At 52.2% G+C, this 25,290-nt stretch overlaps 1 protein-coding gene across 4 annotated transcripts in view; it reads right to left on the bottom strand.

Moving 5' to 3' along the window:
* KMT2E (lysine methyltransferase 2E (inactive)) overlaps positions 1–25,290 on the bottom strand; it is a 3,564,841-nt gene that overhangs the window by 1,911,310 nt on the left and 1,628,241 nt on the right. The window lies entirely within an intron of this gene.

The raw sequence follows: 25,290 nt of genomic DNA, 5'->3' as shown, positions 1-25,290 counted from the left end.
TTCAAGGGACCTGAGTGCAGAGGCTCGAACGGAGGTCCCATGAGCTTGGTCAGCACCACGTTGAGCTCCCACGCCGGGGCCGATGCCTTCACCGGCGGGAACGATCTGAACAGTCCCTTCATGAATTCTTTCACCAGACGATGAGGCCACAAAGACGTCCGTCCCGTGGTTCTGGTGTATCGGGAGATCGCAGCAAGATGAATCTTGATGGAAGCGTGCGCCAGTCCAGCCTTGGCCAGCGTCAGCAGGTACGCAGTACTTGAGGAGCCGTAATCCGTAGAGGGTTCATCTTCTGTGCGTGGCACCAGACAGAGAACCTCTTCCATTTGTTACCGTATCATTTAAGAGTTGAGGACGCCCTGGCCTTTGCAAGAACCTCTCTGCAGTCGGCCGGTATGTCGTAACCTCCAATCTCTAACGCTGCAGGAGCCAGGCCTGCAAGTTCAGCGACTTTGGGTCGTGATGGAGGATGGCGCCTCCTTCCCTGGAGAGAAGATCCGCGTCCACTGGCAGCTTGATTGAAGGGGACGCTGACAAGTCCAGAAGGTCCGGGAACCATATCTGCCTCGGCCACGCAGGTGCGACGAGGATCATCCTGCACCGTGACCTCTTGAGCGGGTTGATGAGCCGGATCAGCAGCGGCAATGGAGGGAACGCATATAGGAACAGGCCCTCCCAGGGGAACGAGAAAGCATCGCCCATGCTCCTCGTCTGGGGAAACCTGCTGGCGAACCTCCGGCACTTGGAGTTCGTCGCTGCCGCGAACAGATCGATCTGGGGTGAGCCCCACCGTCGGAAGAGGCGGTCCACTAGATCCTGTCGTAGTTCCCACTCGTGGCACGAGCGCAGCTCTCTGCTGAGCGAGTCGACGATGGTGTTTTTTATCCCTGCCAGATGAAACGGCACCAGAAACATCCCTTGGGCGACGGCCCAATGCCACAGATCCTGAGCCTCCTTGGACAGGGCTGGGGATCTGGTACCGCCCTGCTTCCTGATGTAGAACATGGTGGTGGTGAAGATGCTCACCACCTTGCCCTTGAGGGACGGAAGAAAGGACCTGAGGGCCCAAAACACTGCACAGAGTTCCAGGACGTTGATATGGAGGGACTTCTCCGTCGGCAGCCAAAGGCCTCTCGCGTGCAGATTTTCGGTGTGCGTTCCCCACCCTTCCAGGGAGGCATCCGTGGTCACTGTCTTCTGGTGGCCCGGGGTCTGGAAGTCCATGCCCGCCGTCAGATGCGTGCGGGTGCCCCACCACCGGATCGCTCGTCGGAAGCTCTCGTTGAGTGTGATCCTGTCCTCGAAGCTGCCCGTCGTCTGGATCCAGCGAGCGTCCAGGAACTCCTGCAACGGGCGTATCCGAAGCCTGCACAGGCGGATGAGATAAATGCAAGAAGACATCATTCCGAGAAGGGATTTGATAGACCTCACACTGGCCGCGTCCGCAACCAGCATCCGCTGCACCTTGCCCAAGATGGCCCTCGTCCTTTCCTCTGACGGAGAGGCCAGAAGGGCCACTGTGTCGAGTTTCGCTCCCAGAAACAGCGCGTCTTGCGCGGGCACCAGGTGGGACTTGGCATAGTTTATGGAGAATCCCAGGTTCGTGAGTAGTTGGACGGTCCTCGCCGTGTGCTCCGCGGCGAGCTCCTTTGTATTTGCTAGGATGAGACAGTCGTCCAGGTAGGGGTAGACGTGGATCCCCTCCAGGCGCAGCCGCGCCGCCACCGGTGCGAGGCACTTGGTGAACACCCTGGGTGCCGAACTCAATCCGAAGGGAAGGGCTCTGAACTGGTAATGACGCCCTTGGACCACGAATCTGAGAAACTTTCGGTGTCCCTTTAGGATGGGGATATGGAATAGGCATCCTCCAAATCCAACGACGACAGGAAATCGCCCTCCTCCAGTTGACCCAGGACGTGCTGGAGGGTGACCATCCGGAACTTCTGTGCCTTGATGAATTTGTTCAGTCGTCGTAGGTCCAGGATGGGACGCCATCCTCCCGTCTTCTTCACGAGGAAGTATCTTGAGTAAACTCCAGAGCCCCGAAGCCTCTTGGCGCCTTTCTTGACCATCGCCTTTACCTCCAAGAGAAGTTGAGGGACGTGATGTTCCTTCCTTGCCACGGGGGGACGCGCGGGCACTTCTTTCGAAACTCGAGCGCGTGACCCTGGGCCAGGGCGTCCAGCACCCAACGGTCGGTGGAGATGGACTCCCACACGCTGACGAAGTTCGCCAGCCGGCCTCCCACCGGGGTGCTTCGGTGGGGGCCCGACCCCACGGCCGGTTCAGTCCTGCTTCGACGAGGCTTTGCCGCCTTGTCCTCCTTGGCGACGACGGCGGGGTCCGCCCGACTTGCCTCGTCCCCTGTGGGCTTCCTGTGATGACGAACGGGCCGCTTGACGATAGGTGGAAAATCCGCCGCCGGAACCTTTGGAGGCACCCTGCTTGCCTCCGCCGCTCCGAAAGGGCGGCCGTCGTTGCTGGAGAACACCAAGAGCCCGGGCCGTCTCCGTGTCCGTCTTGATGGCTTGTAGGGAATCGTCCACTGTTTTCCCAAACAGGTTGCTCCCGTCGAATGGCATGTCCAAGACTCTGGTCTGCACGTCCTGACGGAAGTCAGTTGCCTTGAGCCATCCACGCCGTCTAAGGTACACGCCGTTGCCCAACTGGCGAAATCCAGTGTCAGCGATGTCCGTCGCTATCGTAATGGTGTGGTCTGACGCCACTTCTCCTTCCTGCAAGATCTCTAGGGCCTCCGCCCTCTTGTCGTCTGGTAGGAAATCCAGCAGGGGGGCGATTTTGTACCACAACTCCCTGTCGTAGCGGGCTACGATAGCCAAGGCATTAGCAGCCTTAATCGTCGTCGCTGCCGATGAGATGACTCTGCGTCCCATCGTGTCCAACTTCTTTCCCTCGCCGTCCGGCGGGGAGGTTGACGTAGAGTCCAAGGCCCCCCCGCTTTCTTCCTGGCCGCCGTGGAGACGACCGAGTCCGGGGTCGGCTGTGCCCGAAGGCACAAAGGGGCAGCGTCCGGGACCTGGTACTTCTTCTCGTACCGATCCCTTCTCGCAGGCGTTGTGGATGGGTTCTTGAGGAGGGCGAGACCCTCATCCCAGATATCGTCCAGTAGAGGTACAGCGAGGACCGTCTTCCTCTTGGTCTCGCGCCGTTGATAAAGGAAACCTTCCTTCTTCTTTTCTTCCGGGCAGAGCTGGAAATGCTCGGATGCCCTGGCGATCCTGGCATGAAACGATCCAATCTCGTCGGGCGGGGAAGCCCGGGGAGGAGGTGACGACGGGAGATCCTCGTCGTAAACCTCACTGTCTGTGCCCGTCGCGGCCGTGTCAGTCCCTGTATCATCCCCACGGGTCGTGGACGGGGAGGAGGGCTGAGCAGGGCGCGATGGTTGAAAAGGAGGTGGAGGATGAATCCTTCTTCTCTTAGGAGGAGGGCTCCCAGAAGGGCCTGGCTCAGGGTCCCCCGTCGGGAGAGGTTCCTCCGTTGGTGGTAACGGCAATCTCGTCCTTATCTCTGAGCATAAGGACTGTATAGCCAACAAAATGGTCACCGAGTTGTCTTACGGCACTGGTTGAGGGGAGTCCGACGGGCGGTCAGGAGCCCCGTCGGCACCCTCAACGTTCTCGTCGTCTCCTACGTCGGGGTCCCTCCCGACGGGCTGGTCTTCTTCCACGCCAACGCCGTGGCTTAAGACTTCGATCAGCTCCTCCTCAGAGGTTGAGGCCGAATCCACGACGACCTCCTGCCCCCCCTTTTTCTTCTCCGTCGGAGGTTTCACGGGGGTCCTGTCGATGGGCATGAAAGAGGACTCCCTCCGCGGTGGCAGGGAGACTCTGGGCCCCGAGGTCGCCACCACTGGTGTAGCCTCCACAGGCTGAGCCAGGGCCGCCGCGACTGTCTCGATAGAGGCCTTGGCCGGATGGATTAAGGCTTTCACCACCTTAGGTGCGCTCACCGCCTTCTCCTTGGGGGGAGGGTCACCGCCTCGCTCCCCCTCCGATGGGGCCTTCGAGCTCGACCGGGGTCTCTCCAGGAGCTTCGCCGGGTGCTCGGCCTTCCTCTTACCCGAGCCAGAGCGTTGGCTCGTGGTTGATGGTGCCGGGGAGGATGCGCCCTGCCTGGCGCCCGTAGAGCCCGACTGTTCGGCGCTCCCGGTGCCAGCGGACTCGCGGTGCTTGGCCTTCTGTTGGACCCCTGTCGCCGGGGCACCCTCAAAGGTCTTAGAAGACCGCTCGGACTTCTTCTTCTTCTTCTCGCCTGACGGGCTCTTCCCTTCCAGCCAGTTGGCGAGATGCAGATGGCGGTCCTTCATGGTCCGCTCCGACATATTGCCGCAAAACGCACAGTCCTTCTCTACGTGCGTCTTGTCCTCATGCAGGCAGTAGAGGCAAAGGGAGTGTTCGTCCTCCTTAAAGACATTCTGAAGCTGGCATCCAGGGCAGACCCTGAACAGCTTCCGGGCGTCGAGCTTCCCTTCTCCTGGGCTATGATCGAGATGTGCCTGAGAAACTTCTGGAGTCCTCCAAAAGCGTGGCTCGAGGAAATCTTCACCCTTGAGGGGCGTAGAAGAATCCGACACGGGTCCCCGTTGATCGGATAAAGAAACGGTGGAGCTTGAGGCTCTTTTGATCGAAAAAGAGAACATTTTCCTAAGAAAAAGCGCGAAAAAAGCACTAAAGCTCAAGAGCAATAGCACAAGGATCCCAACACTTGAACGTGCGGTAAAAATCTGAAGATGGCTGCCAGAGGCGGGGCTTAGGGAGATGGCAGTCATTGGCTGTGGTCAGTATGACGCAGAGATCAGTGATTGGTTACTGCTACGAAAGACAGATCAGAAACGAAACTGATACTGATTTTTCTTTACCGAGGATTCCCAGCCTGACGACAGGGAATATTCATGAGCATGTGAATCCATGCCAGACCCCATGCTGGAGAACTTTCTGGACCAGGCCCGTGAAACCTCAGCAGATAGAAACATAAGACCGCGAACAAAGGCCAGCGTGTGTTGCAGCAGATGTCTACGGTATGCAAGACCCTCCTCCGCTGATAACCAAGCCAGGGAGAGAAGCTGGTCTCAGTGGTACCAACCTTGACTCCAAAAGCGAATAATCACAGCTGGTGAGTCGAGGGGAGTGTCGATAAGAAACTGAACTGTGTTGAACGAAAAGTAGCCAAAGGCTAATTTGAACTTTTAAAGATACGATTGAGAAATGAGGGGGGAAACGCAGCAACAGAGGAGGCCTACATCAAGTGGGTGCTCAAGCAGGAAACTTTGGGCGATTACATGATGGTAGAAAGACTACCATAACCAGAAGGCCTTAGGAAGAGGCGAAGGATAGGTCAAAGTGTTCATACAGGGGTCTTGTCAAATCATCTGTACCGTCGAAAGTCTTTGACCGGCAGATGATTGGGAAAGTTAAGGGAAGTGAATCCCACATGGTGAAAATTAATACATGAACTGTATATCGGAAAAGTCCGAAAGTGAGCATGACAGAGGGAAACCGACAACGAGGGGCAAAGCCTGAAAAACCTGATTAAAAAGACATTAACATTTGTGAAAGCGAGGGACTGTTAGGGGGCCCGGACCAAGATGGCCGCATGTGCTGTGAGCTCTTCACCCCGCCAGACACGAGCATTTTTAAAGAAGGCACTGTTTGGCCGAGTAGTGTTGGTCCTGCAGGACACTGTAGAGAGCGAGTTGCTGAGTCTCTCTATTGTTTTCATTGTCAGAAGGAGGAGCCGGCATCATCAAAACACCTGCCACAAGAGGAGCGTGGCGGAATGTTTGGCTGCTCTGGAGCTCCAAAGACTTACTTCGTCTCACCATGGGTCAACTGGACTCAAACTTTGCTTTTGATTTGCCTGTGACTTCGTCTTATCTCTATGACTGACGGGGTGATCACAGTGGCAGAGATAGGGGTGAAAAACATTTGCAGAAGTTGGAGGTGAGTGATCGGCCCGCTCTCCCGTTCCCTATGAACGTTGTCATTGGGGCTACAACTGGTGCACATATAGAGGCTAGAGGTGCGGGTTACGTCCTCCCTCTCCCTCCCTCGCCCGCTCTCTTCATTACCAGTTCAGCTCACGGACTTCCAGGCTGACATTTTCAAGCCCACGCTAAGCATGACTACAAACACTGACACTGACAAATGAAATGCCGCAGATGATGCAGAGGTGGGGGTGGATGGCAGTAGGAAACACCCTCAAACTCCACAGAGAGAAAGTGAATCAGCGAATAACTCCACCGAGCTGAACCAAGTGCCCAAGCAAAGTTTGGACAGTTTGATGCCAGCAACCAAAGTGTTGATGCCGGATAACCTAAGCAACAATGTGTCCAACGTCTGCAATGCTGAAGTACTGCTCTCAAAAAGAACGTTTATTAAAGGGGCTGAACCTGTAAATTCATTACCAACAGCTACTCCTTCCCAGCCCATGGACCCAGTAAAACAAGTCTGTGAGACGTTGGGCAGGAAAGTAATTGCACAAAAACTGTCGAAGGAGGCCAACAACAAAAGCCATAATCCAGTGGCTCACAGTGAACACACAGAGTCAGCCCCTTCTAAACAACCGACCTAAGAAAGGAAAAACACATGGAGACCGTCAGGGCTGTCAAGACCAGATCTTTGAGACTTTTCGTTCCACCAGGAGGCTACGCAAATTAGAGGCTATGTGCCCCTTTGTGGTAGTGGTGGGAAAGAAATACCGGACCAATTACTTTTGGAGAGTGCCTCTCAGGTTGATTTGGGAGACTTCCAATTTAGGAATAATACATCTCCATTCCAAACTCTGCCTGCCTCACCCAAAAACTCCATATCCATACAGTCCACACAGATACATGGAACGCATATCAGTTAATCTACAAACCCCAATAAAAGAGCTGCAATATAAAGGTTTTCAGCATCGAGTAACAATCTGGATAGTGGGAACAGTACAATGTACCAAAAGATGAATGAGAAAAAGGGGCGGGAGAACCTTCATCCTGTGGTACTCTTGGAGAAAGTAACCAATACGACCAGCTCCGACCAAATTAATACGGATGCCGAATCAAATTTTGCAACCATAACGACCCTTACATCTATTCTGGCCCCCTTTATGAAGCTCTATGAGTATATAGGGACCAGCTCAAAGATCAGACAACCATGCGCCATTCAAAAATGGTATTTGTGAAGGGATTTGTAACTGCCATTCATAAGGATCTAGGCAACAGCACTGCAAATGTAGCCTCTCTGATGCACACTATACTTGATCCCTTAATTACTGAAAAGGAAAATCGTAGGAAATCAAGATTGTTTGACACACAGGACTTCAGAGCACATTTAACATCATTGGAGAAAAATGAACAACCTCCAAATTGGTACTCCAGAAATTATTGGCCAAAACATTATAGGAGCAAGAACTGTGAACCTAGATTCCCTCGCAACAGCAAAAGCAGAGGTTGGAACAACTAGTACTGACTCTATGGCTAAAATATCTGATGAGGATTCTCATCTCTTAATGGGAAAAAAATCCAACGAATACCCTCAAAACGAATGAACCTGATATAAGCAGTATTACAGTAGACCCTCTAAAAGAGAACCTAGCCAAAGAATTTCTCATATTAGATCCAGAAGACAAACAACTTGAGGATAAAGCAGGGGGGGTGTGGCTACATGTCCACGGACTAGGACGTAGAGTCTGGGGCTCCTGCTGATCCGACAACAATCCGACTGCAAAATAGGCGTTCGAAGCAAGAAATTAGTAGTGGAACTGAAGCCACAGCATCATGAATATGCTGGGCACACAGCAGTGAAGAATCTGATGGGTATCATGTATGCAGAGCAGAATGCAGAAGCAACGAAGTTTGGACGTTCCTGTGGAAGATTGCAACAAAATGGCACCTAGCCAAGAACAAAGGAAGGGACAATACATACAGTGCAGGTGAAACGAAACTGAGCCCCAATCCCACTCAGAAGCAGCACCGGAGCCCATGGGAGAGGCTGGAAGATAGCAATAGCTATAGAATTGCAAGCGGAGCTGAACGTGCAAGCGGACGTCAGCTGCGGATAGTATCATTAAGAAGTACAGGATACATTGTGTCACCAGACACAGGCTGAGACGGCCGAGTATGACCGTGGTGAACATGCAGTGCATGGGAGTCAGAGGAGCGGCCATGTGAAGAGCAGGACCCCCGAGCCGTTGCATATGCACCTGAGACGGCAGGAGAAGAGAAACCAAGAAGGGAGGGGCCAGCACGGGCAATCGGAACGGCAACACACAACGCGAGCCCCAGCAACGGGGAAACATATGTTATGTTATTTTGCATTTATATAGCATCTTATGTATCATTGGTTTGATCTCGAGGCGCTGGTAGTTTGAACGCCCTCGGGAACCATAGTTCAAGTCAGTAGAGAGAGAGAGGGGGAGAGTCATAAGGTGCGTTAGTGCACCGGATGTGTGTGCAGCTGGTGTGGCACTTGCATGATAGCTGCTTCATAGCGGTGGGTGTGGTGGTTGGGAGGTCAGGAATATGTGTTCATTCTGGTGGGATGATATTAAGACTGATTTCTGGCTGCGTTAGGCCTGAGGAGAACGCATTGGTTAGCGGGTGTGCTGAGCCAGCTGTGTTTAATTAGGATGATGTGAAGTATGTGCCGGGTGTTTGTATGAGAACAGCTATACAGAATGTGTCATAGTATCGCTCTGTTCTAGTTTGAGTGATGGTGTATAGGAGAGTGTAAGCGTGGTGATGTGATATGGTGGTTTTTGGTAAAGTGTTTGAGAACGTACCATCTACTTCATCTGCTCCATCTACTTCATCCGTTCCAGCTACTTCATCCGCTCCATCTGTCCTATGCACATGATCTGTATCCATCCGTTTCATGCACTCCATCCGTTTCATGCACTTTATCTGTTCCAGCTACTTCATCCGTTCCATCTACTTCATCCGTTCTATGCACTCGATGTGTCTCATGCACTTCATCCGTTTCATGCACTTTATCCGTTTCATGTACTCCCTCTGTTTTATGCACTCCATCCGTTCTATCTGTTCATCTACTCCATGCACTCCATCCACTCTATCCATTCCGTGAACTCTATCCATTCCATGCCCTCCATCTGTTTCTTCTGCTTCATCTGTTCAATCCGCTGCAAGCGTTCCATCCACTCTGTCCATTCCATCCACTCTGTCCATTCCATACACTCTAACCCTTCCATCCACTCAATACATTCCATCTACTTTATCCGTTTGACCCGCTCCATACGTTCGATCCACTCTATCCGTATGATCCGCTCCATGCGTTCCATCCGCTCCATGCTTTCCATTTGATCCATCCATTCCGTCCGATCCAACCACTCTATCTGATCCGTCGACTTGTTTTGATCCATCTACTTCATCCGTTCCGTCTACTTCATCTGCACTCCATCCGTCCCACGCACTCCATCCATCCCACGCACTCCATCGGCCCCATGTACACGTTCCGGTCTCTGCACACCTTGCATTCCATCCGTCCCACGTGTTCCATCCGACCCACGCACTCCAACCGACCCACGCACTCCATCCGCTCCATGCATTCGATCATCCATGCTTTCCATCCGTTCTATCTATTCCATGGGCTCTATCATTCCGTGCTTTCCATCCGCTCCATCTATTCCATGGGCTCTATCATTCCGTGCTTTCCATCCGTATCCGTTCCATCTATTCCATGGGCTCTATCATTCCATGCGTTCCATCCATTCCATCCACTCCGTCCGTCCCACCCGCTCCGTCCGTCCCACGCACCCCATCCGGCCCACGCACCCCATCCGGCCCACGCACCGGCCCACGCCATCCGGCCCACGCACCCCACCCGGCCCACGCACCCCATTCGTTCATCCATTCCAGGCACTCCATCCATTCCATGCTCTCCATCCATTCCATGCACTACATCTGTTCCATGCACTACATCCATTCTATCTGACCCAAGCACTCCATCAGATCCATGCACTTCATCTGTTCTATCCACTCCATTTGTTCCGTGCACTCCATTCGTTCTGTGCACTCCATCCGTTCCGCGCACTCCATCCGTTCCGCGCACTCCATCCGTTCTGCGCACTCCATCCATTATATCTGTTCCAAGCACTCCATCGGATCCATGCACTTTATCCATTCTATCCACTCCATCCGTTTCATATACTCCATCCTTTCCATCCACTCCATCCGTTCTGTGCACTCCATCTGTTCCAAGCACTCCATCGGATCCATGCACTTTATCCATTCTATCCACTCCATCCGTTTCATATACTCCATCCTTTCCATCCACTCCATCCGTTCTGTGAACTCCATCCGTTCCGTGCACTCCATCTGTTTCAAGCACTCCATCAGATCCATGCACTTCCTCTGTTCGATCCACTTCAATCCTTCTATCGTCACCCTCCGTTTCATTGATACCCTCCGTTCCATCGACTCTGTCCATTCCGTCCACTCTGTCCATTCCGTCCACTCTGTCCATTCCATTTGTTCCATTTGCTCTATGCGTTCCATTTGATCCATCCACTCCGTCCGATCAAGCCTTTCCATCCGATCCGTCCACTTCATCCGTTCCATCTGCTTCATCTCTTTCATCCTCTTCATCCGTTACAACTACTGCATCCGATTCATCCGCTACATCCGTTACATCCGCTGCATCCATTTCATCCGTTTCATCTGCAGCATCCATTTCACCCATTGCATCTACATCATTCCTCTTATCCATTTCATTTCTTTCATTCATTTCATCCACTTCATTCCTTTAATCCACATGATTCGTTCTATTCAGATTGTCCGTTTTAATTTACATTAGCAGTTCTAGTTTTTGATTTTTCTCGCTCGGGTCATCGATGCTGGATTGTTATTTTTGATATAGCAACCTTGAGCTACTGTCTTTGTTGCTGTTATCCTGTTTGTGTTAAGAGTCGATTTTAGGGGAAGAGCCACGTTTTCAGTAATTTGCAGAAAGACATGTGGTCCTCTGTGAGTCGGATGTGGGGTGGAAGTGAGTTCCACAGAGTGGGGGCCAGTGCTGAGAATGATGATCCTCCTAGCCTGACTGAGTTGGTTTTTAGTATCACTAGGAGGCCGGTGGAGCTTGATCTTAGAGTGCGTGGTGGATGATAGGGTTTTAGTTTGTCTTGAAGATATTGAGGTCCGGTTTTATGCATTGCTCGGTGGGAGATACATAAGGTTTTGAAGGTCACCCTTCGGGCAACCGGAAGCCAGTGCAGAGTTTTGAGAGTTGGGGAGATGTGATCTCTTGGGCCAAGTGCTAGTAGCAGTTTGGCTGCCGCATGTTGTGCTCTTTGTAGTTTAGTCAGGTGGTACGCATGGACTCCGAGGTAGAGGGGGTTAGCATAGTCCAGTCTTGACACTTGACATAACAATTGATTGGACCGCAGAGAGTCTGTTGGGAAAGGAGAGGTATGGAAAAATGTGCCTAAGAGTTTTGAGGTGGTAGTGGCAGGATTTAGAGACGTTGTTGACTTGGAGCGAGAGGGTTAGGTCAGAGTCTAGGGTGCATCCAAGGTTTTACTGAGTTTGAGGATGTCAGGGAATTGCCCATGGCAGATGGCCAGGGTAGGGGGTGCGGAAGAAGTTCGGTGTTGCCACATACCATGATTTCGGTTTTGGAGGGGTTTAACAAGAGGTGGTTTGTGGTCATCCAATGTTCTATGTCAAGAAGGCAGGTAGTGACGTCGGGTTGACAGTTGTGTTTAGAATTAAGGAGTTTTAGGATTAGTTGTGTGTCGTCGGCATAGTTGTAGCACAGGATGTTGTGCGAGCGGATTATTCGTTGGAGGGTGGACATGTAGAGGTTGAACAGGAGGGCTGATAGGCATGCTCTTTGTGGAACTCCGGTATTGACTGGTTGGGCTTGGGAAGCATAGGCAGAGAGTAGGGTAATTTGGTTCCTATTGTCGAGGAAGGATGCTATCCATTTGTGGGCATTTCCACGGATTCCTAGGGAGTGGAGGCGGTTGAGGAGGATTGAGTGGTTGATTGTGTCGAAGGCAGCGGATAGGTCAAGAAGGATTAATGCGGCGCATCCCGCAGAATCTGCTGTGATTTTAAGGTCGTTCCAGATTGAAGTTATGATGGTTTCGGTTCCGTGTCGGGGTCTGAAACCTGATTGAGCGGGGTCTAGGAGATTGTTGGCTTTGACATAGGCATTTAGTTGGGAGTAGGCGGTTCGGTCAATGAGTTTAGCAAAGAACCTGTTGTTTGAGATGGGGCGGTATTTTTTGGGCTCGAGAGGGTCAAGGGAAGGTTTTTTTTTAGAAGCGGCTTGACATGAGCATTTTTGAACACATCTTGAAATATTTCAGAGGAAAGGAAATTGTTTATGATGGTTCTTGCTTGTTCTCCAGCTGAGGTAGATGCAAATATTTCTTTGAGGGTTGTCCCTGGGCAGGGGTCCAGCGGGGAGCTGGATGGTTTGCGGGCAGAGAGAAGTTTGAGAAATTGGTCAGTTGATATTGGAGTGAAGGAGTCGAAGGTCGGGTGGGTAGCGGCTGCAGGCGGTTGGATGGTAGGTGGGGTGGGTGGATTGCGTGCTGGGTGTAAGAGGGCTAGTTTGTTGGTTAGAGAGTTTGTTCTTTCAAGAGCAGTGGTGAAGAAGTGGAGAGAGAGTGAGTCGCAGAGTGATTGTGAGGGGGTCAGTTGGGTGTTGGTACATGATGGGTTGGTGAATTCGGAGATGATTTTGTGGAGTTCTTTGCTGGGGTTTTCACAGTTTAGGATTCAGGAGTTGTAATGGGCTTTTTTTGCTTTTCAGATTTCGGCTTTGTAGTGGCGATGGTGGCGGGGCAGGGTGGATCTGCTCAGGGTGGTTTTGTCTTTCCGCCATTTGCGTTCTAGGGATTTATATAGTTGTTTTGTGGTCTTCAGTTCTGGTGTGAACCATCTTGGAAAAGGGCCATGGCGAGCTGATGGTTTGCAAGTAGGGGTGAGCGGGATTAATGAGGTATTGAGCCAAGCGTCAAAGGCATCGGAGGTTAGGGGTTCATCGGGAGTGCGGGTAGGGGGAGGAGCTTGAAGGAGCGCATCGGCTAGGGCGGGAAGGATTTTTAGTTTCTTCCAGCATTTGCATAGATTTGGAGGATCTGGTTCGGGTACAGAGAGCGGGGTAGGTGAGCGAATGGTGAAGGAGTCAATGAAATGATCGGACCAGATGATAGGGCTGGGGTTGAGTTAGATGCATCTGGTCATGGGAGCTGAAAATGGCATCAAGGGTGTGTCCTTTATAGTGATTTGACCCGTTTATGTGGGTATGGAGGTTAATCGCGTCTAGGCAGTCGACCAGAGAGTGGGTCATAGGGTTGGTGGGGATGTTAAGCCATCGACCAGAGAGTGGGTCATAGGGTTGGTGGGGATGTTAAGCCATATATTGAAATCTCCTAGATGGGTGAGTTTGGGATGGTTTAGTTGGAGGGTGGCTATTGAGTCGCAGAGGTTGTTTGAGAAATATCTGTCATAGCCAGGGGGTCTGTAGATGATTAGGAAACTGTGGGAGAACGAAGGGGGAGGGATAGTTTTACGAGTAGTAATTTGCAGGAAGGAATGGTTGGCTGGTTGTCGATGATTGAGGGGGAGAAGTGTGACTTGAAGGCGATTGCTAGTCCTCCTCCTCTAGAGGGTCGGTTCAGTGGGATGATGGAGTAGTCAGGGTGGAAGGCTTCATTGGCGATAGGGGCAAAGTCGTCAGAGAACCAGGTTTCTGTGATAAAGACCAGGTCCGGTTTGTCAGAGGCGAGGAGGTCAAAGATGCTGTGTCTGTTTTTTGCTACGGATCGGGCATTAAAAAGGATGCATCTTACTTCGGTACAGGAAGATGGTGTGGGAGTAGCAAGGGTGGGGGGGCGGGAGGGATGGGGCAGTGCGATGGAGGGGTGGTGGGGTGGGTCAGTGGTGAGGGGTGAGTGGAGAGAGTGGAAACTGGGTAGAGAGAGAGGGGCGGAGGTCGGTGGTTGATGGGAAGAGTAAGCAGGTGGTTGAGGTGGTGGGTTCGGGTGGGGAGGGGTTGGACTGGTGTGTTGGGTTGGTTGCTTTTGGGTTGGGGATTTGAAGGTGGGGTGTGGGGGGTTTGAAGTTTCAGTTGTGGATGGTGAAAATTCGAGGCAGAGGAGTTTCAGGCGGGGTGACGCAGGGGGGAGGGTAGTGATGATCGAGATTGGAAGATTGAGGTGGAGGGTCGAGACAAGAGTGGCGAGGAGTACTGAGAGATTGAGGGAGACCAGGTACTTTTCCTCTTCAGTGTTTTTGTTGCGGTTGGAGTGTGAGAGAGAGTAGGGGGGTCGGAGGGTGATAGGGATGTGGCTACAGTTCTTGCCAGGGCGAGAGGTACAGTTTTTAGGGAGGGGAAGGAATGGGGTCGGAGGGGGTGTGTGGTTGCGTGGCTGGGTGTGCTTGGGAGGCTAGGCGGGCCGTTAGTTGCGGGAGCGGGAGGTGCGGGTATGATGATATTGGGCGGGTGGGCGGAGGGGATGGGAGGAGCAGGCGTCTTTGGATGGTTGGCTCGCCATCATGCTTATCTGGCTTGGTGTTTGGATAGGGGATGGGGTGGGGGCTGTTATGGCGAATTCTCATTTATGGTTAATTTCTCTCACCTAGTGAGTCCCTCAGCATCTTTGCTGGATTTCTGAGGTTTATTTTTTCCACTTGGTAAGAGTGTGAGCCTTTGTCCAACTCTTACATGTGTTTTGCCATGTGTATTTCTACTGTTTGCGTGATCGTGGGCTCTGGAGCTACACCACTCCATGAGCCCCACTTTTTGTGAGTTACACAGCACCTTCAGTGCAGTGACACAAGGTTGTCTTTAAGACGTCCCGCTGACTTCATTTTTCTGGGGCTGACTACTGTCCTCCAGAAACAGGTAAAGTTGCCATTTACTTTATGTAGTCATTTAAACTGCAGACCCAGTACACCCCATTTTACATGGATTACTGGAAAGTGTTAATTCCTACCCTTTTTTTCTTCTGTGCCTCTCTGAGCTTTGTTTTGCTCTCTTAATACTAAGACTTGGCTGGTGGCAGTGGTATCTACCCTAACTTTTTTACCGTGATTATACTATATAAACGTGGTACTGTTTTAGACTATTATATTAGCCTCGAACTTAAACCCGCTTAACCAAATACTTTTTATTTCGGCTCCGGTTCGGTTTTATCGCCATTTCTTTTTGTTAAAGTCCTTCTTGTGTTTTACTTTGCGTGGCAAACCAGGTTTGCCTGCTTTGTTCACCGACCTTTGGCGGGCTTCTGTCCAGAAGCCCTCCTTTGGCGCCTGGGTGTCTATGTGGGCTGAATGTGAGGGAGGGGTGTAGTCACCCCCTGCACAGGGTCTCCTTGGAGACCCAGGTCGCACTTTGTCTTGATTGGCTGAGGTGGTTGTCCGGGCCGGACAACCCTCCTGCTGAGTGATTGACAGCCAAGCTGTGTGAATGGGGGATTTTGGCATAAAAGGCAGAACTCTTGGGCTGGAAGTCAGAGTCGCCACTGGAACTGCAAGGAACAGAAGAGACGCGGAGAAGAATACGGCTGCTCCAACTCCCAAGTCCTGGTGAAGCCCTGCTGCAGTCCTGAGCCATCTACTCTTTAACCACAAGAGAAGATCCAGTCCGGAGTCTTCTTCCCTTGAGCCTGGTGGGATCAACCAGCTCACCTTCCACAGGCAGAGGATCCTCCTCTTCTTGGTCGAAATCGCTGTACACAGCTGTAGTGGTCCGCATAGCCATCTGAAGAGCCTCTATCCTGTTTTCAAGGAGCGCACCTTTTATTCACTGTTGCTTTGCTGGTGCTGGCTTCATCCCTGGGTAGTGCAGATCGCTCCAGACGTTGTCCTTCTTGTCCCCACGACTGAAGCTTCAGGAACCGTGAGTCTGCAGGAACTACCAGGAACAACTGCAGTGACACCAGCTCTTCTTCATACGAATAAGGTACTGTGTCCGACTTCGAGGAACTAGGGTGACCCCTTTTTCTCCTCACCAAAGGCTTGTCCTTATCTTCCTTCCCTCTAATAACTTTTGCTTCCCGTTTGACAATATCCAAGTACTCTTAGCAATCTCGAATCGTGAACTGTTCTAACCTTGTGATCCTCGACAACAGGACCCCTGTCCTATTGACACTGGCGCAGGCCTATTGACTTTTATCTTCGTTTTAGAAAGTGTCTCTTGATTCTATCTGCCTTGACAAAAGTATTGCCTATGATTTTTGTCCCCAGCTCTCTTTTGTTAATTCATGTGCTAAGTGTGTTTGACTACGGTAACATTTCTTCTCGCGGGTACGCTTCTCTTTCGTAAGACAGAACTGTCATTACTGTCAAAAAGTGATCACATAACGACCCCCGGTAACGCTTTGTTTCACAACACCGGTCTATCAAATCCAAAGGTACTTACCTTGAATTGTTCTGCACAAGGGGAATTGGTTGTGTGTGGTGTATATGAAGTGTGGTTTTAATTTAATAGAAGTGAAGTGTTTTGTGAACAGATGGTCTAAAAATAAATGTACTTTTACATTTTTTACCAGAAACCTTGAGTCAGTGTTTGCTTGAGTCACAATAATTGTAGTCCTTTGTGTAATCTCTACTACTGCTCATTTGCTCTTGAGATAAGTCTGGCTGTTCCGCTACTGCTACCACTAACTGTGTAGTACAGGCTTGTACCAAAGGTGAAATTGTACTAGCACCTGTAGTCTTAATCTTGTTTAGTGGTCCCTAAGAGCACTGCCCAGGATTCTGCCTAACAGGGGCGAGGTGGAGTGTGGGGACGGAATGGATTGGGATGTTGCTTCTGACTTGGGAGAAGGATGGGGGATGGGTAGAGGATGCAGTGGAGGGCGGATGGTAGGTAGGGCGAGAGGGATGGGAGGTGTGCGCGAGTGGGTCATTTGCGGCGGACCTAGGAGGGTCGGGTGGGCTCATGGCTTGGATAAGTTTGAAACGTGCTATAGTCGGCATAGGATGATTTTGTTAGCACCTTCCAACTTCAACTATACCACTAGATGTTAATACTTCACACCTTCTATGTTTAACTGTACTACAGTTAGGGATAGTTTCTAGGTTCGACATAAACCACAGCAAGATGTTATTTTCTCTTTCTAGGTGTGTGTATACCAAAGTTATGGCCAGTTTCTAAGTTCAACTGAGCCACCAGAAGATATTATCTGCACTCTCTAAGTTTATCTACACTATAGTTAGTGACGGTTTCCTAGTTCAACTGAACCACAGGAGAGTACTATTCACACTTTCAGAGTTTAATTACACACTTTCTAGTTTTGCAGTGGCACTGGTTGTTATTGTTTGGAATTTCTAAGTGCAGTTGTATCAATGGAAAATATTATTCATACTTTGGAGGACTGTTATACCACGGGATGATATTATTCGCACTTGCTAAGTTTAACTATGCACTAAGGAATATTCTCACTTTCTGAATGAATTGGACCACAGTTACGTTCTTACGCAGACTTTCTAACTTGCACTAGGCCACGGTTTCGCTATTAGGTACACTTTCTAGATTGAACAACATTGGGACACTTTCTAAATTCAACTATGGCACAGTGTGGTGTCTGGGTGCGTTCTCTAAATTGAACTGCATCACAGTTGTTAGGGATAGTTCTAGATTCAACTTTGGCACAATGTGGTTATCAGACACACGTTCTGAGTTGAACTAGTCTACAGTCACGCTATTGGGTACGCTCTCTAGATTGAGCTAGACCACAGTTTTGCTATTAGGCATACTTCTAAAACTAGCTTTGGTATAGTGTGGTTATTAGACACGTTATTAAAATTGAATTCGCAGTTTTGCTATTATGCACACTTTCTAAGTTCAAGCTTTAACACAGTGCGGTTATTTAGAGGCACTCTCTAACGTGAGATTGATCAACAGTTAGGCTATTAGGCACAGTTCGGATCGAACTTTGTTACATTGTGGTTATTAGACACACTCTCTAAATAGAACTAGATTGCAGTTATGCTATTAGGTAGACTCTCTAAATTGAACTGTACCACAGTTACGCTAAATTCAGACTTTGACACAGTGAGGTTATTAGATGCGTTTTCTAAATTGGACTATACCACCGTTATGCTATTAAGTATACTCTCTAAAATGAACTACACCACGTTATGCTATTAAGCCTATTCTCTAAATGGAACTAGACCACGGTTATGCTATTGGCACACTTTCTAGATTCAACTTAGACACACTTTCTAAGTTGAACTAGACCACAGTTAAGCTAAGGAACAAGTTACTTACCTGTAACTGTTGTTCTCCAGCATGGGTCTGGCATGGATTCACATGCTCATGAATATTCCCCGTCGTCAGGCTGGGAATCCTCGGTAAAGAAAAAATCAGTATCAGTTTAGTTTCTGATCTGTCTTTCTTAGTAGTAACCAATCACTGATCTCTGGGTCATACTGCCCCCAGCCAATGACTGCCCGCTCCCTAAGCCCCGCCTCTGGCAGCCATCCTCAGATTTGGTAGCACGCAAAGTGGCAGTATTACCAAGTGAAGAGCCGCAGAGGGGTAGGCGGGAGGGTTTGCATGTGAATCCATGCCACAACAGTTACAGGTAAGTAACTTGTTCCTTCTCCAGCATGGGGTCTGGCATGGATTCACATGCTCATGAATAAAAGAATACATAGCAGTACACACATGCACAACCACAGGAGGTGGCAAAGGCTCAACATTAAGCATTACATCCAAAACTCAACATTAAGCAATTCTTACCTCCTCACCTGGCTCACCTTAGGCGAACAGGTTGCGCAGCACTGCTTGGCCGACCCTGGACTCCTCCCTGGAGTCCCGATCGACACAGTAGAATCTTGTGAAGGTGTGCGTCGACCTCCACGTAGCAGCCCTGCAGATGTCAAGCAGGGGCACACTAGACAGGAACGCCGTGGTAGCAGCGATCGCTCTGGTCGAATGGGCTCTCGGACGGCCGGGCAGAGGTCGGTTTGCCAACCGGTGACAGTGCAAGATGCAGCCGGAGAGCCATCTGGAAATGGAAGTCTTCGAGAGAGCCTTCCCTTGATTCACAGACCCAAAGTTCACAGACAGCTGTGACGTCTTCCGAAAACTCTTTGTGCGGTCCACGTAGAACTTCAGCGCTCTAGCTACATCCAGCGAGTGCAAAGTCCTCTCGGCCGGTGTCGAAGGCGACGGGAAGAAAACTGGTAACACCAAGGGCTCGTTGAGGTGGAAGTCCGACGGCACCTTGGGCATGAAGGAGGGGTGCATCCTCAGCACCACCCTCGTGTCATGAAAAGTCAAGTATGGAGGCTTGCAAGATAGGGCCTGGATCTCTCCCACTCGTCGTGCGGAGGTGATGGCCACAAGGAACGCTGTCTTCCATGACAGGAACTTCAAAGGCGCCGAATGCATAGGCTCGAATGGGGCCCCCATGAGCCTGGTCGGCACCACATTAAGCTCCCACGCCGGGGCAGGAGCCTTCACCGGCGGGAACAATCGGAATAGTCCCTTCATAAATTCCTTCACCAGGCGATAAGACCACAAGGACGCCTGTCCCATAGTCCTGGTATATCGGGAGATGGCAGCCAGATGTATTTTGATGGAGGCGTGAGCCAGTCCAGCTTTGGCCAGCAACAGTAGGTACGGCAGTACTTGAGGGGCCGTAATCCGCAGAGGGTTAATCTTCTATGCACGGCACCAGACAGAGAACTTCTTCCACTTATGATCGTAAAACTTGAGAGTTGAGGACGCCCTGGCTTTTGCAAGAACCTCTCTGCAGTCAGCCGGGATATCGTACCCTCCAAACTCTAGTGCTCAGGCCTGCAAGTTCAGCGACTCCGGGTCGTGATGAAGAATGGCACCTCCTTTCTCTGGAGAGAAGATCCGCGTCCGCCGGCAGCTTGACTGGTGGGGACGTTGACGAGTCCAGAAGGTCTGGGAACCAGATCTGCCTCGGCCACGCCGGTGCGACGAGGACCATCCTGCACCTGGACCTCTTGAGCTGGTTGATGAGACGGAGCAGCAACGGCAACGGAGGGAACGCGTACAGGAACCGGCCGTCCCAAGGGAACGAGAAAGCATCGCCCATGCTCCTCGGCTGTGTGAACCTGCTGGCGAACCTCTGGCACTTGGAGTTCGTCGCCGTCGCGAAAAGGTCGATCCGGGGTTTGCCCCATCGTCGAAAGAGCCGATCCACCTGGTCCTGACGTAGTTCCCACTTATGGCACGAGCGCAGCTCCCTGCTGAGTAAGTCAGCGATGGTGTTTTTTATTCCTGCCAAGTAGAAGGGAACCAGAAACATCCCCTGGGAAACGGCCCAGTGCCACAGATCCTGGGCCTCCTTGGATAGGGCTGGGGATCTGGTGCCTCCCTGCTTCCGTATGTAGAACATCATGGTGGTGTTGTCGGTGAAGATCCTCACCACTTTGTCCTTGAGGGACGGAAGGAACGACTTGAGCGCACAGAACACTGCTCGAAGCTCCAGAATGTTGATGTGGAGAGACGTCTCCTCCGGGAGCCAAAGGCCTCTTGCCTGGAGATCTCCGGTGTGGGCCCCCCAACCCTCCAGAGAGGCGTCCGTCGTCATCGTCTCCTGAAAAGCTGTGGTCTGAAAGTCCGTGCCTGTAGTGAGGTGCGCACGGGTACCCCACCATGGGATCGCCCGACGGAACTCCTCGTCGAGAGGGATCCTGTCTTCGAAGCAGCCCGTCGCCTGAAACCAGCGGCCGTCGAGGAACTCCTGTAGCGGACGCATCCGAAGTCTGCAAAGGGGTACAAGGTAGATGCATGAGGACATCATCCCGAGGAGGGACTTGATGGACCTCACCCTGGCCACGTCCGTGGCTAGCAGGCGCCGCACCTTGCCCAGAATGGCCTTCATCCTCTCCTCCGACGGGCAGGCCAATTGCCCCACTGTATCGAACTTCACTCCCAGAAACAGTGCTACTTACGACGGAACAAGGAGGGATTTGGGGCAGTTGATGGCAACTACCATCCGTGAGCAGCCGGACGGTCCTCGCTGTGTGTTCGACGGCGAGTTCTCTTGTCCTTGCCCGGATTAGCCAGTCGTCCAGGTAGGGGTAGACGTGGATCCCCTGCAGGCGCAGCCGCGCCGCCACTGGTGCCAGGCACTTGGTGAATACCCTGGGTACCAACTTTAATCCGAACAGCAGGGCTCTGAATTGGTAGTGGCGTCCCTGAACCACGAACCTGAGAAACTTTCTGTGTCCTTTTAGAATGGGGATGTGGAAGTAAGCATCCTCCAGGTCCAACGACGATAGGAAGTCGTCTGCCTCCAGCTGTCACAGCACGTGCTGGAGGGTGACCATCCTGAATTTCTGCGCCTTGATGTACTTGTTTAACCGACGCAGGTCCAGGATGGGGCGCCAACCGCCTGTCTTCTTTCTGACGAGGAAGTACCTTGAGTACACTCCAGAGCCCCGGAGCCTCCTGGGGACGAGCTCGATGACACCTTTCTTGAGCATCGCCCTTGCCTTCAACAGCAGTTGAGGGACGTGATTCTCCTTCCTGGCCACGGGAGGAATGCCCAGCATCCAACGGTCGGTGGAGATAGACTCGCACACGCTGATGAACTTCGTCAGCCGGCCTACCAGCAGGGTGCTTTGGTGGGGGCCCAACGCCACGGCCGGTTCAGTCTTGCTTGTAGGAAGCCTTGCCACCTTGGCCTTCTTGACGACGACGACAACAACTGGATCCCCCTTGCTTGCCGTGACCTCTGTAGGCCTCCTGGGACGAGGAGCGGGCCGCCTGGCGGTATGTAGAAGAGCCACCACTGGATCCCTTGGAGGCACCCTGTCTGCTGCCGGAGCTCCGAAAGGGCCGCCGTTGTTGAAGTACCCCTAGGGCCCGGGCCGTCTTCGAGTCGGTCTTGATGGCCTGGAGCGACTCGTCCACCGTCTTCCCAAAAAGGTTGTTGCTGTCGAACGGCATATCCAACACTCTGGTCTGGACATCCTGGCGAAAGTCTGTCGCCTTGATCCATCCTCGTCGTCGGAGGCAAAACCCGTTGCCCAGTTGGCGAAATCCAGTATCGGCATTGTCCGTTGCCAGTTGGCGAAATCCGGTATCAGCATTGTCCGTTGCCACCGTTATGGCGTGATACGACGCCACCTCTCCTTCCTGCAGAATTTGTAGGGCCTCCGCCCTCTTGTCATCCGGTAGGAAGTCTAGCAGGGGAGCTATCTTGAACCAAAGCTCCCTGTCGTAGCGGGCCACGATCGCTAAGGCATTGGCCACCTTAATCGTCGTCGCCGCTGACGAGATGACTCATCGTCCCATGGAGTCCAACTTCTTGTGAAGTGGGAAGTGGAAGTTGAAGCCGCCGCACTCACTGCTTTCTTCTTGGCCGCTGCCGAGACGACAGAGTCCGGCGTGGGCTGGGCCCTGAGGCACAAGGGGGCGGCATCGGGGACTCAGTACTTCTTCTCGTACCTGTCCCTCTTGGCGGGTGTCGTGGAAAGGTTCTTGAGGATAGCCAGCCCCTCGTCCCAGATGTCGGCGAGCAACGGCACCGCGAGGACCGTCTTCCTCTTGGCCTCTTGTCGTTGGTAAAGAAACCCTTCCTTTTTCTGCTCCTCAGGACAGAGCTGGAAGAGCTCGGATGCCCCGGTTATCATGGCGTGAAAGGAGCCAATTTCGTCGGGTGAAGAAGCCCGAGGGGGGGTGAAGACGGGATGTCCGTTGGGTCATCGCCACCGTCATCGTCCGTCCCAGTCGCTGTATCCATCGCCGTATCCTCTCTAGGGTCCAGCGAAGGGGATGAGGGGTGCACAGGCCTCGCGGGCACGAAGGGAGGAGCGGGGTGGACTCTCCTCCGCTTGTTCGGAGGGCTTCCTGACGGGCCTGGTTCTGGATCCTCCACCGGGATCCGTGGTAACCTCGTCCTTATCTCAGTACATAAGGATTGGATCGCCAACAAAATGGCCGTCGAGCTATCTTGGGGCTCGGGTAATGGCTGCGACGGACGGTATGGCTGCTATCTTCGATCACATCAGCGGGAACCGTCCCCTGGGATCGAAGCTTCTCGAACTTCTCGTTGAGGCCCTTCCCGGTTTCCATCAGATCCTCCTCAGAGGCTGATTCTGAGTCTGTAATGGCCACGGCCCCCCCGCCTCTTTTTCCGCCAGGGTCTTCACGGGGGTCTTAACGATGGGCTGGAAAGAGGATTCCCTCCGCGGTGGCAGGGATACTCTGGGCCCAGAGGCCGTTTCCACTGGCGTAGTCTCAGCCGGCTTCGCCAGGGTCGCAGCGACCACTTCAATAGAGGCCTTTGCCGGCTGGATCAAAGCCCTCACCACCTTAGGTGCGTCCTGGGCCTTCGCCTTGGGGGGAGGGTCATTGCCTCGCTCCCCCTCAGGTCCCTTCGAGATCGACCGGGGCCGCTCCAGCAGCTGGCTCGTGGTTGAACATGCCGGGGAAGTCGCGCTCTGCCTGGCAGCCGAAGAGCCCGACCTTTCCGCGCTACCGGTGCCCGCAGACTCGCGGTGCTTGGCCTTCTGTTGGGCCCACGTCACTGGGGCGTCCACACAGGACTTAGAAGCTCGCTCAGACTTATTCTTCGCCTTCTCACCTGCTGTGCCCTTCTCCAGCCAGGCGAAGAGGCAGGAACGACGATCTTGTTTGGTCCGTTCCAAAAGGTCCTTGCAGAATGCACAGTTCTTCTCCACGTGCGTCTTGTCCTCATGAAGGCAGTAGAGACATTGCGGATGCTCGTACTCCTTGAAAACATTTTGTAATCTGCATCCAGGGCAGCACCTGAACAGCTTGGGTCCGGGCGTCGAGCTTCCCTAGTCCTGGGCCATGTCCGTTGAGGTAGGCCGCAGATCTTCCGGAATCCTCCAAGAAGCGTAAACTTGACGAAAACTTCACCCTTGAGGGGCATAGAAGAATTCCGAAATGGGTCCCCGTTATCGGAAGTAGAAACGGTGGAGGCGTTGAGCTTGAGGCTCGATTAAACCGAAAAATGAGAAAATCTCCTGAAAAAGCACGAAAAACGCAGCAAAAAACTTGAGAGCTAAGCACGAGGACTCCCAACACTTGAACGTGCGGTAAAAATCTGAGGATGGCTGCCAGAGGCGGGGCTTAGGGAGAGGGCAGTCATTGGCTGGGGGCAGTATGACCCAGAGATCAGTGATTGGTTACTACTAAGAAAGACAGATCAGAAACGAAACCGATACTGATTTTTTCTTTACTGAGGATTCCCAGCCTGACGACGGGGAATATTCATGAGCATGTGAATTCATGCCAGACCCCATGCTGGAGAATAGGGACACTTCTAAATTCAACTTGGACACTTCTATGCAGCAATAAGGAGTGCTGGAAACTATATAACATAGAGGAGTAGAGCTGAGACCGCGCAAAGGTGCAGCAAATTATATACCGAGGGAATTGAAGTGCGGAGGTGGGGGGTGCACCGCTGCGCAAGACGCCAATAAGCCTCATGCAGGGAGAGGGGGGATAAACAGTACAACAAGTACAAAGTGTGCACGGCTGTGTGGAATCCATGCAGAGGTCTCTTGCCCCCGGAAGGAGGATGCAGAACGTTCTGGGCACAGTGATACAGTAGGGAGATCGGTGGAGGCAAGAGAAATAGAGCCTCCACCATGCAGGAATAAAATAGGAAGTACTTTAGGGGAAGGCAACGGTGGGGGCACCAGTGACAGTCACAGTAGGACAGAATTTGGCTGGAAACTAAGCAGCAGTCCAGAGTTGGGGAATCGACTTTCACTCTGCTGCAATGAGGAGTGAGAGGGACTAAAGGCAGAATATATACCTGCCAATAGCTGGCAGACACAATGAACATGGAACTGCGGGCAGCGCTCCAACGCTAGGAGAGCTATGATTAGCAACACTGGCAAGCCAGAAGCATGGTAATTAAAAGCTCCTGTACACCTACAGACCAGCAAGTACCGGAGAAGGCAGAAAGGTGCTCGAGAAGTCATCAGGCCCCCATATATTAGTGAAGACGACCTGTGCAGTCCAGAGGGCCTGAAGGGCCTGAAGGACAAGCCGAGGCCAAAGGCACTTCCCGCAGACAGTTCGCCCACAAAAGAGATATGGCGTCCAAATTGCCCAAAGCCAAAGGAAAGCAACCCACTATTGAGGAGTAGGCTAAACCACCACAAGTCACGAAGGGGCCAGTGGGAAGGAACAAAGCTCTAAAGAACATGACAGGGTGGTGCGCAACAGCCAACAGATACTGGATGCCATAGCGGAACTGAAAATATCGATGGGAGGCAGTATGGACAGCCATCTCAGACCTAAGGTCTGCTCTGGAGTCTAAAATTGACACTGAGTATCGATG

The sequence above is a fragment of the Ambystoma mexicanum genome, chromosome 12 (assembly GCF_040938575.1).
Source record: "Ambystoma mexicanum isolate Mex_15411 chromosome 12, UKY_AmexF1_1, whole genome shotgun sequence".
Classification (NCBI taxonomy): Eukaryota; Metazoa; Chordata; class Amphibia; order Caudata; family Ambystomatidae; genus Ambystoma; species Ambystoma mexicanum.
This window is presented reverse-complemented; position numbering and strand designations above follow the sequence as displayed.